The sequence below is a fragment of the Podarcis tiliguerta genome (genome assembly GCF_965153285.1).
Source record: "Podarcis tiliguerta genome assembly, chromosome: 3".
Lineage (NCBI taxonomy): Eukaryota > Metazoa > Chordata > Lepidosauria > Squamata > Lacertidae > Podarcis > Podarcis tiliguerta.
This window is the reverse complement of record NC_139536.1, coordinates 45,641,146-45,655,833: the sequence shown is the minus strand read 5'-3', so window position 1 is coordinate 45,655,833 and position 14,688 is coordinate 45,641,146.

Below are 14,688 nucleotides of genomic sequence, written 5' to 3'. Positions count from 1 at the left end.
TCGCCTCCATCTGATGCAACCGGACGGAATGTTGGAATGCTGATGGAGGCAATTCCACAAGAGGAGGAGTCAAATGGCAGCTGCTCACAGCCAGATGGGTCCATGCTATTAACCCTCCTGTCTCACCGCTCCCTCTGATTGCCAGGTGGATTTTATTATACAGTCTAGCATAGCTAAATATTCATACACACACACCGTTATCAGGATTATAGGTTATTGGAATTGCTATGTAACATGTTGCAATGTAGAAAAGTACATGGTCTTGGCATGCAAATCTTTAGATGGTCAGCAGGGTAACTGGCCCTCAGCGCATTAGTTTTATCTGTCTATTTTTATTTGAATGAAGGTATCATAATCTGTAAGCGGCAGACCACATTTCTTGCCTGCATGATTTATCAGTTTCCTTTAGTAACTCGTAATATTTCCTAAACACACCACAGCAATTTTTGTTCCCATGAGCATTTACAATTGCTTGCCTTTTTTATTGAAGTGCATTTAAGCATTTCCCTGGGTGGTCAATTATCATAGTTCATTGAAAGTTCTTCTATGTGCATTCTCCCCTGATAGCAATAAATGAGATTTAATGATAAACTCGTACATTTATTGAAGTCCCTCAACCACAGATCGCCACTCTCGGTTCGTTTATTCTTCCTCTGGTTACTTAGCACTGTGCTGCATATCATTTCACTTCTAAACTTATTTAAAATTATTATTTCACCTAGCAACCTCATAAACACTTGCTGCAGAATTTATCGCCTCTCCAGAGTTTATTGCAATCTTTCATTTCCAAATGTCTCTATGTCTTGATGAATTGCTTTGCATTCTCAGGCTTTCTCATTTTTAACCATTACCATGATTCAGGCCAGTTAAAGCACATTTATATTCCATTTATTTCAGATTTCAACATAGGATTGTTGTGGTTGTTGTTATTATTATTACCACCATCTCCCTACCCAGCTGCTCCAAACACAATAACTTGTGAGCCATGGGTTGTATTGTATTGGATCTACCAGTGTAGATGGATGCCTCTGAAGATATCTTAATCTAATTTGGCATAACATTACCCCTTTTTGTGTGACGGTTCCAAACTGTGCTGATTTGGATGCCTCTGAAGATATCACCATTTCAATTTGGTATGGCAGTTCCTAAGATCAAGGAGTGGGGTTTGGGTCTATATATAGATACCATTGGACACCATGTTGAATCTAGATGGTGGGCAGAACTTTCAAAACTGTAATGAGTTTAACCAAATGCGGCATGAAGCTAATAGGGTTGTGCACCAAATTTGGCCAAAGTCCAAACCAAACGGGTTGGGGTGGATCTGGAATTTGACCAGGTTGGGTCAAGACCACCTTAGATCAGCCTGGTTCAGGCTCCTCAGATCAGGCCAAAGGCCCATCTCATCCAGCACCCTGTACTCCCAGTGGCCAACCAGACTGACTATACCTTGGGTCACAATTCAGCTGTAACTGTAGGCAACCAGCCACATCTGAGAACTGGCAGATTTGGATGGTAATGCAAACTTGCACTGCAAGATCCAACCAGTGCTTCAGTCATTCCAGATGAGCACGGCAATTGGGATGAAGATGTTCACCCTGATGTGAATCTGCATCTGCATACTCTGCATGTGGAAGGTTGTTTATGCACATAGAGCTCTCTTGCCACACTTTAAGAATTGGCTCAAATCTTATTCATGCTTATTTAGGATCAAGATGTTGTTTGGACTCTTCTGAATGAGCATGGATAGGATCTGGCTGTTGGGATGAAGCTGATGTGTCAAAAAATCTCATGTTGAACTTACCATATAAATAAGTTATGTGAGGAATGGGCCTCAGAGAGACCAAGTAATAAAAAATAATACTGTGGGGGATATTGCTTTTGTTTGTTATTATGGTATGCATTTTTGCACTTTTATGTTGTAAACCACCCTATGATCTTCAGATGAAGGGCAGTACAGTGGTACCTCAGGTTACATATGCTTCAGGTTACATATGCTTCAGGTTACAGACTCCGTTAACCCAGAAATAGTGCTTCAGGTTAAGAACTTTGCTTCAGGATGAGAACAGAAATCGTGCTCCGGTGGCGTGGCGGCAGCAGGAGGCCTCATTAGCTAAAGTGGTGCTTCAGGTTAAGAACAGTTTCAGGTTAAGTACGGACTTCCAGAACGAATTAAGTACTTAACTTGAGGTACCACTGTGTAGAAATTTAACAACAACAACAATATAAGCATGCTAGTTAGACAAAAACTGCACAAAGTACCAGAAATAGAAGAGAAAAATATCTTCCAATTATCACAAATTTAAATAGAGCTTTTCATAATTTGTGTTACTGCATTCCCTTTTCCTCATCAGAAAACCGATACACTTAAATATAGTTTCACAGTTGTTCCAAGCAAACTAGATTCAAAACACTGAAAGGCAGTTACTCAAGTAGGAAGGGAAAGTACCTCACTGAAAATAGTTTTTTTCTGTTGCAGATTTGTTTGCTCATTGCTTTTTTATCTGTTTGCTTATTCTGGAGTCCCATCTCTGCATCCTATTCCTACGCAGTAAGCATAATTTACTGCCATCCTTGAGAAAAGTGCTGTTGTTTCAAAACTGCCTTTCCACTCCCTTTACTTCCCTTTATTTTAAAAGGCAATCGCTTTTTGTCTCTTCCGTCTATGACAGCCGCGTTCACAGAACTATTCTGAGGGAAAAGGATAATGACTTTTCACAACCAGCAGCCATACATCAGGGCACTCTAGGAAAAAGTGCTAAGTTCCACCATTACAAAAGAAATTACAAAAAAGAAAGAAAGAAGCAAAGGCAAATGCAGAGAAACACCACGAACTTGGCTCAAGTTGATCCCAGTGCTACTTAAATCTAAATTGCATGCTGAAAAGCCGAAAGTAGAGTAGAGCCAATGGGATTTTCTATGAATATTCTTAGACCAATCTCCTGAGGGGTGCTTTTTTTCTCTCTCTCTCTCTCCTGCTGCTAATTTTTATGAGAAGCAGATTTAGCCTTGGATGCATGAATACTCAGTCCCTGACTACTTTTAAGATCAAAGCATCCTTTATTCGGTTCCAGAGGTATAGCCATGTTAGTGGGTTTGGCAGCAAAAACAAGGGGGAGTCATGTAGTCTCAAGACATGCAATGCATCCCAAGATGTCTATTTAGAATGTTAAATACGACTTAGTCCCAGGTAAGAGCACTTAGGAATTCTATGAGTCCATGATCAGGAATGTTGAATCTGCAGCCAATGGGCCTGATCTGGCCCTGCCAACCTCCTAGCAAAAGTGATCCCTTGCAGGCACCTCTTCTGAACCTTTCAACAGTGCTGCTTCTTCCTCTTGCATGCTGTAATTGCTAGCAGGTTGAAGGACACCTCCCCACCTGCTACTAGCAAGAGGCATCTGTATCACAGCTCTAGGCTGGGGAGGGAATTGCTCCCCATTCATCTCCTGAGTGGCATGGATTGGCAGAGGAGGGAGCTGTACATCTGTGTGTTTGTTTGTGTGTATGTATGCATGTTGCGTGCAGTGTGTCTGCATGTTTCTGCCCACAGTGGCAACTGAACCATTTGTCTCGGCTGCTCTGGTCACTGCTATGTGGCGCTTGGAGGGTCGGCCAATTGCAAGTGAAGCCCTCAGGCCATGAAAAGTTAGCCAGGGATGAACTAGGTCATTCTAATTCAATAACCATTCTTGCAAACTGTCACTGAAATTAAAAAACCGCTGCTGAAACCTAGAAGGTTAGTGGCAAAGTACAAGAAGAGTGAGAATATCCCTTGAACATCTTTATGCGCCCCCTCGCCCAGCTTGTCCGGAGTTTTGGGCTGGGTTGCCATCAGTATGCTGATGACACCCAACTCTATCTGTTGATGGATGGCCATCCTGACTCGGCCCCAGACACACTGATCAGATGCTTGGAAGCTGTGGCTGGATGGTTACGTGGGAGCCGGTTGAAGTTAAATCCTTCGAAGACAGAGGTCCTCTGGCTGGGACAGGACGATATGGGATTGAGGGGGCAACTCCCATCTCTAGCGGGGGTGCAATTAGTGCCAGCACCGTCCGTTAAGAGTTTGGGTGTAATCTTCGACACCTCCCTCTCCATGGAGGCGCAGATTGCAGCTATAACAAAGGCGGCATTTTTTCATCTCCGCCAAGCTAAGCAGTTGGCTCCTTACCTCTCTCGCCCTGACCTAGCCACTGTGATCCATGCGACGGTCACTTCCAGATTGGATTATTGTAACTCGCTCTACGTGGGGCTGCCCTTGAGACTGACCCAGAAACTCCAGAGGGTGCAGAATGCCGCAGCGAGACTCCTTACAGGGTCTTCACTGCGAGATCACATTCATCCGGTGCTATACCAGCTGCACTGGCTCCCGGTGGAGTACAGGATCAGGTTTAAGGTGCTGGTTTTAACCTTTAAAGCCCTATACGGCCTAGGACCCTCGTACCTACGGGACCGCCTCTCCTGGTATGCCCCACAGAGAAATCTACGCTCGTCAAATAAAAACACCCTGAAGGTCCCAGGCCTCAGAGAGGTTAGGCTGGCCTCAACTAGAGCCAGGGCTTTCTCGGCTGCGGCTCCAATCTGGTGGAACGCTCTGTCACAAGAGACTAGGGCCCTGCGGGACCTGACATCTTTCCGCAGAGCCTGCAAGACAGAGTTGTTCCACCAGGCCTTTGGTCAGGTCCCAGCCTGACCCCCTCCTCTGGCAACCTGCACAGAATTTTGCTCAACGGTTGCCATTAATTTGACTTTAATTAATTTTTATAATGGAATGTTTTTAGAATGTTTGATTATTTGATTGTTTGATTATTTAATTGTTGTTAGCCGCCCTGAGCCCGGCTTCGGCTGGGGAGGGCGGGGTATAAATAAAATTTATTATTTATTATTATTATTATTATTGAAGAGAGGAATGGCAACTAAAACTTTGCGAGTACTTGCAACTTGCAAAAATGACAGAATCAATAAGAAATAAGCAATGTTAAAAAAGAGTGGGCATGCTTCAGTAATTACTTAAGGAAACAAGGTCCCACGTCTAAGATTTGGTTGTGTTTGGGATAACTCCATAAATAGGGATACATCTCTCCCTCATACCAAGATGAGGAGAAAACATCAAATACAGGAAAAAAATTCTAGTAAGATGAAATGAACCATTACGAGATAGATGGAAGTCCACCACATCACAGTAATTAAAATAGATAAAGCAATTCAATCCATATGGGAAGGTATCAGAACAAACTTAGTTGGTCTCTAAGGTGGTACTGGACATATAAATATATATATACCGTATATATAAGAGAAATATTATGATAGGACTGAATTGTATTGAATTGTATCTAACAGAAGATACTTATTGAATCTTTTTTTTGTTATTGTCTTTGCTTTGTCTTTTCTCTTTTTTGTTTCTTTTTTCTTTTCTTTTTATATATGTTGAGATATAAGGTTTCTACATCTGATATTTTCTGATTTACATAGAAGTTATCAATGTATGTATTTGTTATTCATGCATTTGTATATTTCAAAAACTGAATAAAGAAAAATAAAGAAAAAATGAATAAAAATTTTATATATATATATATATATATATATATATATATATATATATATATAAGCTTTGCCTGTGATTTTCACCATATAGTAAAATCTTTGGCTTGCATTTTTTCATGTCTTCAGTGTTGCATCCATCTCCATATTTTGGCAGAAAAGTAAGTAAACGTCCTCTAAAGCAGTTGTGTGCAAAGATCCAGAGGGCAGGACTAATGGAAACTGACAGACAGACAGACAGACAGACAGACAGACAGATGATAGATAGATACATAGATAGGTAGATAGATAGAGTTCCAGGAAGCAGGGAGTGCTGATGGTGCACTAAAAATATAGTCTCAATATCTGGAGTTAATTATTATTACTTATTCAATAAATTGGATTTGGAGAATGGAGATATATTTTAGTATTCTTTTTTCTGCATCGTTGATGCTGCATCTTTTCTTCCAGTACATCAGAAATGGCTTCTGCAACAGAGGCTATTTTGGTTGCAATCTATGTTATTACACTGCTATAAAAGCGGTGCCTAGCTTCCAGTCTATGAAACACTTTCTCCATAGCAATTTCGTAGACTTCATAGGACTACTCTGAAGCAAAAAGGGGAAATTTTCTATGAAGCACATTATTCTGGAATTATTGCTTTTGAGCTTTCAGTATGTAATGCACTTACTAATATATATGTAAACTGTAAACATGTTTACATATGTAAACAGCCATCCAAACTGTCCACATTAAATCCTAGCATCTAGTGATACCCTACTGCATGCCAAAGGCTGCAAAATATTCAAATCCTAAGTCTCCATAATTTTCCTTTTTAAAATTCCTGATTATAACTTATAACAAAATGCTTGAACAGTGGTATCCTATGAAGTCATACTCTGAGTAAACCCATTAAGATAAATGGCTCTGCTCCAAGTATGACTAACACTGGAGAGTAGCCAAAATAATTGCTCAAAATATCCCTTTATTTTTATACCACTGGGGGATGCAATAAAGTGCATTCTCATTTCCAGCTGAGATCTACTAAAATCGATCAGGTGTGGTTCCAAGGAGATGCATCTCATTTCACCTAACACTGCGTGCAAACTGATTTACCTTCCTTAGTGTGTTTATCCTCACAACATCCCTTTGAGACAAAGATGCAAATCAGATGCGCTCTCAACTGTCTTCATAGCATTTTCTTATCTATAAAATCCTTCTGAGGCTATTTAAGGGATGTTTACTCTTTTAACAATACCTCTGAGAATCCAGTCTGTGGGACATACCAAAAAAAGTGTCTAGTTTAAAACGTGCATGTTGTCTCATTGCCTTTGCTTCTTGAGAATTGCAAGTATGTAATCTGGCTGCTTCCACTCCATTTCTGTACGTGTGGAAGGCAAGCCCCTCACAGCAGCCCATCAAAACCTTCCCTCCCTTTCTTTACCACCTAGGGTGGCTTGAAGGGGAGATTAGACAAATTCATGAAGGGTAAGGTGATCAACAGTTACCAGTCACCAGTGTTAGATACAGGGCATTTTACCCCAGCCAGAACTCACTAGAACTTAGTTCTGGCACCACTCAGGTGGATGCCATTGTCATGATAAGAGAACAAGAGAGGTGTTCATGGTGAGTTCCAGCACCTCTTTTTCTAGAACAATAACACTGGTTAGATATAATATTCCATTTCGTATCAGCATACCTCTGAATACCAATTTCTGGAAAATATGAGTAGGAAAGTGCTATTGCCATCAGTCCCCTCTTGTGGGCTTCGCAGAGGCATTATTGAACCAGAATGCTGGGCCATTATTATTATTATTAGTAGTAGTAGTAGTAGTATATTGAATTTGTTGGTCACTTTATCTTGCTTAGGGCCATTTATGACCAAACAAGATGGGGCTTTAGCCTCATCCAACAGGGCTCTTATAATGTTCTCAAGCTCAGACTGCCTTCAGCTGTCCTTCCATCCACCTACCTCCTTACTTACAGCCAGTCTGGGGAGGGTTACTGGCTGTTGGCCTCCTCCTCCTTAGTCTCAGTGTTTCCTTTGTAGAACTCAAAAAGGAGGAGGAAAGGGTGAAAACCAGAATTAGTTAGCTTCACCTATCATTGGCCCTGGCTCCAGCAGCCATTTTCTGTGGCTCCACCCACTGTTAGCTTCTCTGCTTCCTTCCTACCTTACTGTTTGCAAGTGGCACCAGTTTCCACCATGTCGGCCCAAGCAGATGAGGTGGGGGCTTTGGACTCTGCTTCAGGCAAAATGTCTTGGGCTAGCACTACAACAGGATACTCTACTGCCTTCTCACAGTTTAGAATGCCAGGGAGGCCAGGTTGAAGCCAGGGTACTCGTTGCCATGTCACAAAGAGCAGTGACATGGTAAGGCAAGTCCAGTGGTCTGGTTTGGTCCAGGTTAAGTACTACAACATCCTAGCCAGCACCCTGGAGAGCTCCCCGTAGCCAGTACAGGCTGAAACACTCTCTGGTAGAGCTGTTATCTCAACAGTGTATTAAACCATCTAAGGCCTTATGAAGGCTGGCAGGCCAAATACATCCTATTCAGTATGACCTTTAAGGAGCTGTCTTGTTCATTTAAAGGGAAATTGCCCTATTCTGTAGCTTCTGGCTGTGAAGAGGTAGTAAGGGTGGAATTGGAGAAGTGTCCTCTGAGCCAGAGGAGTCAGGCAAGGCCATATCTTCTAGCCTTGATGGGGTGGGTGCTCCTCTGACAATGCGTCCTCTTCCTCTGTGACTGCCAGTGACTGGTACTTTATCTCATACTTTTCATAGGTTTCATAATCCAGCAGCCCACTCATATTTGGTCCCCACACATAGTTTGCTCTTCACAACAAACACGAGTAGAGGTATGGACTAGCACTATATTACATGCTGAAATTGTTTTAAAGTTAATCTACATATCCAAGTTTCTGTTTGGCACATCTAATGGACCAATGTCCATTCTCACCATCCTCCTTTACTTTTATACAAACGGTGAAGTCAAATTCTTGGAAGGTTACAGTGCCTGCTGTGGCTGTAGAGACCATTTTGGGAGACATGTTTTGTTGCATCTGGGGCAGATGAAGGTGTCCAGTTGTGCTGCTGCAGATGTACCACAGCGTTTCTTCTCTCTGTGCTCCTCCCAGTAGTCATTCCTCCTCTGGTCACTGCTATGGATACATGACCTGACTCAACTTAATGCTCAACTCAGCACTTTGTATTAGGCATTAGGTGTTACAGCACACTCTAAATATCCCACTTCATGCCAGTGATCCTACTCAAAAGGCTTTCTGCAGACAGTCCTTGCTTTACTTGTTCAAGCATGGTCATGCCTGGCAGCTCTGACTACAACTTTTTTCTGGAGCAGGAATGAAGTTCCCTTCTAGGACCTTCCCACGTTTCCAGGTAAGCAAACTTTGAGGTAAGCAAGTCCAATGAATGAGACCTGCTTCCCTGTTTGCATGTTCCACTTTCAGAAACTCCAGTTGGCTCCTTTCTTTCACACAAGGACCACAGCTCTCTGGGCCTCCAAGTGAGAGCCAGTGTGGTGTAGTGGTTAAGAGCGGTAGACTCGTAATCTGGGGAACCGGGTTCGCGTCTCCGCTCCTCCACATGCAGCTGCTGGGTGACCTTGGGCCAGTCACACTTCTTTGAAGTCTCTCAGCCCCACTCACCTCACAGAGTGTTTGTTGTGGGGGAGGAAGGGAAAGGAGAATGTTAGCCGCTTTGAGACTCCTTAAAGGGAGTGAAAGGCGGGATATCAAATCCAAACTCTTCTTCTTCTTCAAGTTCCTCCTCCAGGAGTTTTGGCTCTCTCTCAGACTTGAAAGGGACTCCAGATTGCCCTTCTGATGCTATTCCTCTCCCTTCCTCCGGAACTCCTTTTATACAAAGGCTCTGTGGCATTTTCACTGCATTTCCTCCACTCCAGCAGTCCCTAGCAATCCTTCAGTTTCCTTGAAAAGGAAAAGAATGGGATTCAACTAATGAGTCCCATCAGAGGAAGCCCAGGCAAGGACTTCTGCTTGTGCAATGAGTCTTCCCCTCCTCCCCCTGTGCCCCCTGAAATCAGCTCAGGGGTTGGGGAGAAACCCTGCCAGACCTCCTGAATTTGGCTTGGTGGGGTGGAGAAACCCTGGAACAGTGCACAGAGGGGGGAAGGGAAGTTGTTCTTTATGGCAAACCAAAATGGTTGTCGCGGTGCAACAACTGACACACTGCTTCCCAGGAAGTCATGACCATTAAACTGATATGTAGTGTTTTCTATGGCTCCGGGGGATTCTATATTACAAAATTCCATACTCTCACTTAGGTATTTCTTGTAAATAAGGCATCACATTCATCAATCAGACATGTGTTTTCTTGTGTTTTCTCACTAGGAAGCTGAAATTGGCTGTGGCCTCCCAGTCCATGTACACTGTATTTGTAGTTACATTTACATTTGTAGTGACATGTATAATTATGTTTACTGATTAAACGTAAAGTGCATTCATCAGATGCGATGGTTTACATGTGGGCTGCCTGCCAGTCCCTACATGAAAGGACAGTCTTTGAATTTCTAAAGTGTGGTATCTAATAGCAAAACCCATAAAAGGCATTATCGTTGTCTTAACCCTTTCCTTTATCTTGTAATGCCATTAGCACATTGCTCCCACCAGCAGGAACAAACTCAAGATTCCAGCTAATGGCCACATTCATATCATGATGCCACTTGAAAAAGTTCTGGCTCCCCCCAAAATAAATTCTGGGGGCTTTAGTTTGTTAAGGGTGCTGATGTCAAATTGAAAGCTGATGTCAGGCACTGATTCTGTAGAAATCCTTTGGAATCTGCATTCCTCTCAAACTCAGTCCAGATATATGCATTGTATAACTTGGTGTCCACCCCCTTTCCTTTTTAAACATTATTTCGGAAAGCAAAAAGACTATATAGCTCATGCATAGGCAAACTCTGGTCCTCCAGATGTTTGGGACTACAATTCCCATCATCCCTAGCTAACAGGACCAGTGGTCTAGATTGGAGTCATTGCTTTAAATGCTTTGTAATTTCTTCCACATAATACAATGATCAGTTAGACTGCGGGCATTAGCTAAACCTAGGAAGTCATCCAGGAGAAATTATTGCAGGACTGCAAGTCCATACTGTGCCATATCTTTCTGCTATTGCTGGTCCCTGAGGTTCCACTGCTCTGTTCCTGTTACATCTCACTACTGAAGAACATTTACTTTCATGCTCTTATTTCATGTTCCAGTTGGTGCTTTTATCATGAATGTATTGATGGCTTACCTCTGAGCCAGGCCACATAGTAAATGCATTTTCTTTTAGAATCAGGGGAGTCTTTTGTTATTTTAACAACTTTTTCTGGCAATTGCTCCCCCCCCTTTTTTTTGCTGTCTTTTAAAATACTGTATTTGCAATAACTGGCCCATAGGCCCATACATTTCAGCTGTTTTCACATGCAGACCTTGTTGTGGTTAGCTATTTGCTGGCTTCCCAGGAACCAAAAAGGAATAGCAGTGGAAAGCATTGCTTTATTTATTGAGCTTGGCAGTGTAAGTGCTGCTGATTTGTGAGGCCTGGTTGGGAATTATTTATTTAGTGAGCTGGTGAAAGAAACACCTGCTTTCTTAACTTGTGAAGTTGCTATCTCTGGGTTGCACCCAGTGCTAGCTCAGAGTAGACCCATGGAAATTAATGGACACGGCTAATTTAATTTCAGTGGGTCTACTCTGAATAGGTCTGAGTTCAAGACAACTCTGTTTTTTACTATGTTGCTTTTATTTTATTTTTTTAAGTATAGACACAAATGACTGGCTCTTCTTGTACCGTATTCCATTATTTAATAAAAAAGCAAATTGAATCAGATTTCACAAACTTACAACAAGCACTTTTTGAGTAGGCTGCCATTTTTTAATAATGTGGAATCATATAACTGTACATATAACTGGTCTCTGGGGATCATCCAGTCAAACTCTCTGCAATGCAGGAATATGCAGTTGTCCCATATGGGGATCAAACCTGCAAACTTATGAGGATAGTTCAGTTGGTTACAGTGTGGTGCTGATGACCCGCACTATAACCAGGAAGCAGAGAGGAACACTGAGCTGGGATGTACTCAACAGAGCAAGAGAGGCTGTAGGGGAAGGATGCTGATGTTGCTACTATGGAGTAAGCTGGTGTGTTTTGGGGTGCCGCTGCTGCTGCTATGAGTCCCTCCAGGCTCAGGTTGTACATGTGTGTAAATAAGCCATAAAGACACTATAGCATGGGTAGGCAAACTAAGGCCCGGGGGCCGGATCTGGCCTCATCGCATTCTAAATCCAGCCCACAGACGGTCCGGGAATCAGTGTGTTTTTACATGAGTAGAATGTGTGCTTTTATGTAAAATGCATCTCTGGGTTATTTGTGGGGCATAGGAATTTGTTCATTTCCCCCCAAAAAATATAGTCCTCTGCCCCGCCCCCCCTCCAAGGTCTGAGGGAGAGTGGACTGGCCCCCTGCTGAAAAAGTTTGCTGACCCCTGCACTATAGCCTCCATTGTGCCTATTGTCCCAAAGGAAACTCAAACTCTGAATAAGCAGGCCTGCAACCCCTAGAATCTTGTACAGCCAGTCATCAGAGATTGAGGTGGTATGTAACAATATAAAAACAGTTTAAAAAAGAGGACATCCCAAAAAATTGATCCAGGGCAGAAGGCAACTGGGTTAAAGATTTTATAAGGTTTGTTGAAAGGGGAATGTTGTTAGCAGGTGACAAAAGAAAACAAACACACACCCAGTATCAGATTACCAAATAGGCAGAGTAGGCCTGTGGTCCCCAGGCCATTTAGGGTTCCCACAACAATGGGTCAAAACTGGTTTATTATAATTGTTGGTTGGTGAAATAAAAAAACATATGAGAAAATAATTTGTGAGGCCCCCCCCCCCAATTTTGACTGCCATGGGGCCTCCACAGGGTTTAATCTAGCACTGCACACACCCGCAATAGAGAAGTAGCCTCTCTGATATGCTCTGGAAGTTCCAAAAATAAGAACCACTACACTTAAGGCCTGATTCCAACACTGTGGAACAGACTACCGGATAGGATGGTATATGCAGAATGCCCCCCTTGTGCCAAACACTGTCGTTGGTTAGGTATTTATGGGCTGCAGCACACATCTACCAACCATGTTAGAAAAGGAGATCAAATAGTTCAAATACGTAAGAACCTTCTCTCTCAACTGTGGTTCTTACAATGTCACTGTCACTTTCTGCTAAGATCTGAAACCATGCAGTATTATGAAAAAATAAAACAGAATTTCAGTGAATGATTATCTGGGTATGCTTATTTATTCCCTTCTGCAGTTTGTCCCTCAGGGCTTCTGTAAGTGGCTGCCATAAGTGATAATATATATGGTTGTATATATCGAAGCTGAAAGAAATCAGCTTATGGAGGGTCTGTCTCTCTGATAGATTGATAAAGGCACCGGTCTATTAATCAATGTCATAATTTGGCTTCCCATTCAAAATACGAAAGCCCATGTTTTTGACTGCCTCGATTTGATTCTTGAAACACGTTGTACTCACAGAAATATCCTTGAGGGACGTTTTTGAGGGAGAAACAGCTGTATAGCAGATCTCAGTCATTAAGACGGGGCTGCCCCAGTCACATGTAGAGTGGAGGAGGGGTGGCTCCTGCTGGACCAGACCAAAGGCCCATGTAGTCCACCATTCTGTTTCCCACAATGGCTGACCAAATGCTTCTGGGAAGTCCAGAAGCAAATGTGTGGATAGAGTACTGAACCTCTCTCAGGCCCTCACTTTCCCCTTACGCTTTGCTTTCAACCAGGCTTTCGTATCAAAGCTTGCATGAAAATGAAATGATCTCAGGGAATGAACTGCAGGGAGAAGCCAGAGGCAGGATAGGGGTTTCATCTCCACCCCACAGCTTCAGACCTGATGTTGATAAATTCATGTTTAAATTCCTGTACAGCTTGGCTTCAGTTATACAAACAAGCCTCAGCACCAAGTTTAATAATCAGGGTCCTTCTCACAGGGCATCTTGCTCTGTGGGGCAAGAGGACAGTCTAGCTAAAACAGGAGAAGGCCTTGGGGGCTTCTGCTATTTTAAAATAGCACATATAAAAATTCTGCTGGGTCTACCTTGCTAAACTTGTATTGCATTTCTCATGCATTTTCCAAGACAAAAAGGTTCTTGCTTTCCAAGAGACAATGTTTAGAACTTCAGTCTGCTCATATCCTCTTCCATGTTAATTCTGTTAATTGCCAAGTTCATTACACCATAATTGTGGCACCATTTATTTAATTTTTTTGGAGATTTTTGGCATGGTCCCCCCCCCCACTTGCCCATGGATGATTAAGGCATCAACTTCATTACAGAGGAATCATAGCAATGAGGTTTATGTATAACCCAGAATATTTGAACCATCACTCTTTAATCATTGTGCCATTCCACACAAACCAAACACTTGGCAATGTTAGCCTCTTTGAAGAACTGGACTGGCTTCTGTCTGTTGCAGAAATCATTCCCATTCTGAAAGGTATTTTCTCCATATCTGCCCAGTCAAGGAAGCCAAACACTCTTGGCTTCCTGCAGGGGCAGCAACGTAGTTGGTCTTGGTAGTGTATAAGCAGAAACCACACTGGTAGGCAAAATGATAGCAGCATTGCACTGGCAAGGAAGTGATCGCTTCCTCTGGTACCCTCTTCCGGTTGGTATAAAGCTGCTCCAGAAGTTATATTTTGATTTATGCTGCTGTAACATGACTTCCTCTGATTCTCCAGTGACTCCACAGTAAGGACTTGATTAGAAACTGAGCTTGCTGTCAGCACTGATCAGCTGATAGCTGACTTCAAAGGGGCTCACTATAACTACTGGTAACAAGCCCCTTTGAGTTTGGCAGGTGGGCACAAAGTTGGGCACCCAACAGGTGGGTGTGACAAATAAAAGATCAGGCCTGATGGTCAGGTTCAGTTTCCCACTCCTGCTACAGCTCCATAGGCAGTGGGTCGCAAATATTTTAAAAGTGGAGCTCAAGAGAATAGGACTGCATCTTTAACGGGGCTCTTGTTTCTAATATATTTTCATGAGTACAACTGGCAATATACAAATCTGTGAATAAAAGGGTTATTATATTAGCTTATTGAAAACAAAGTCTCATCAAAATAGAAGTTGCAAA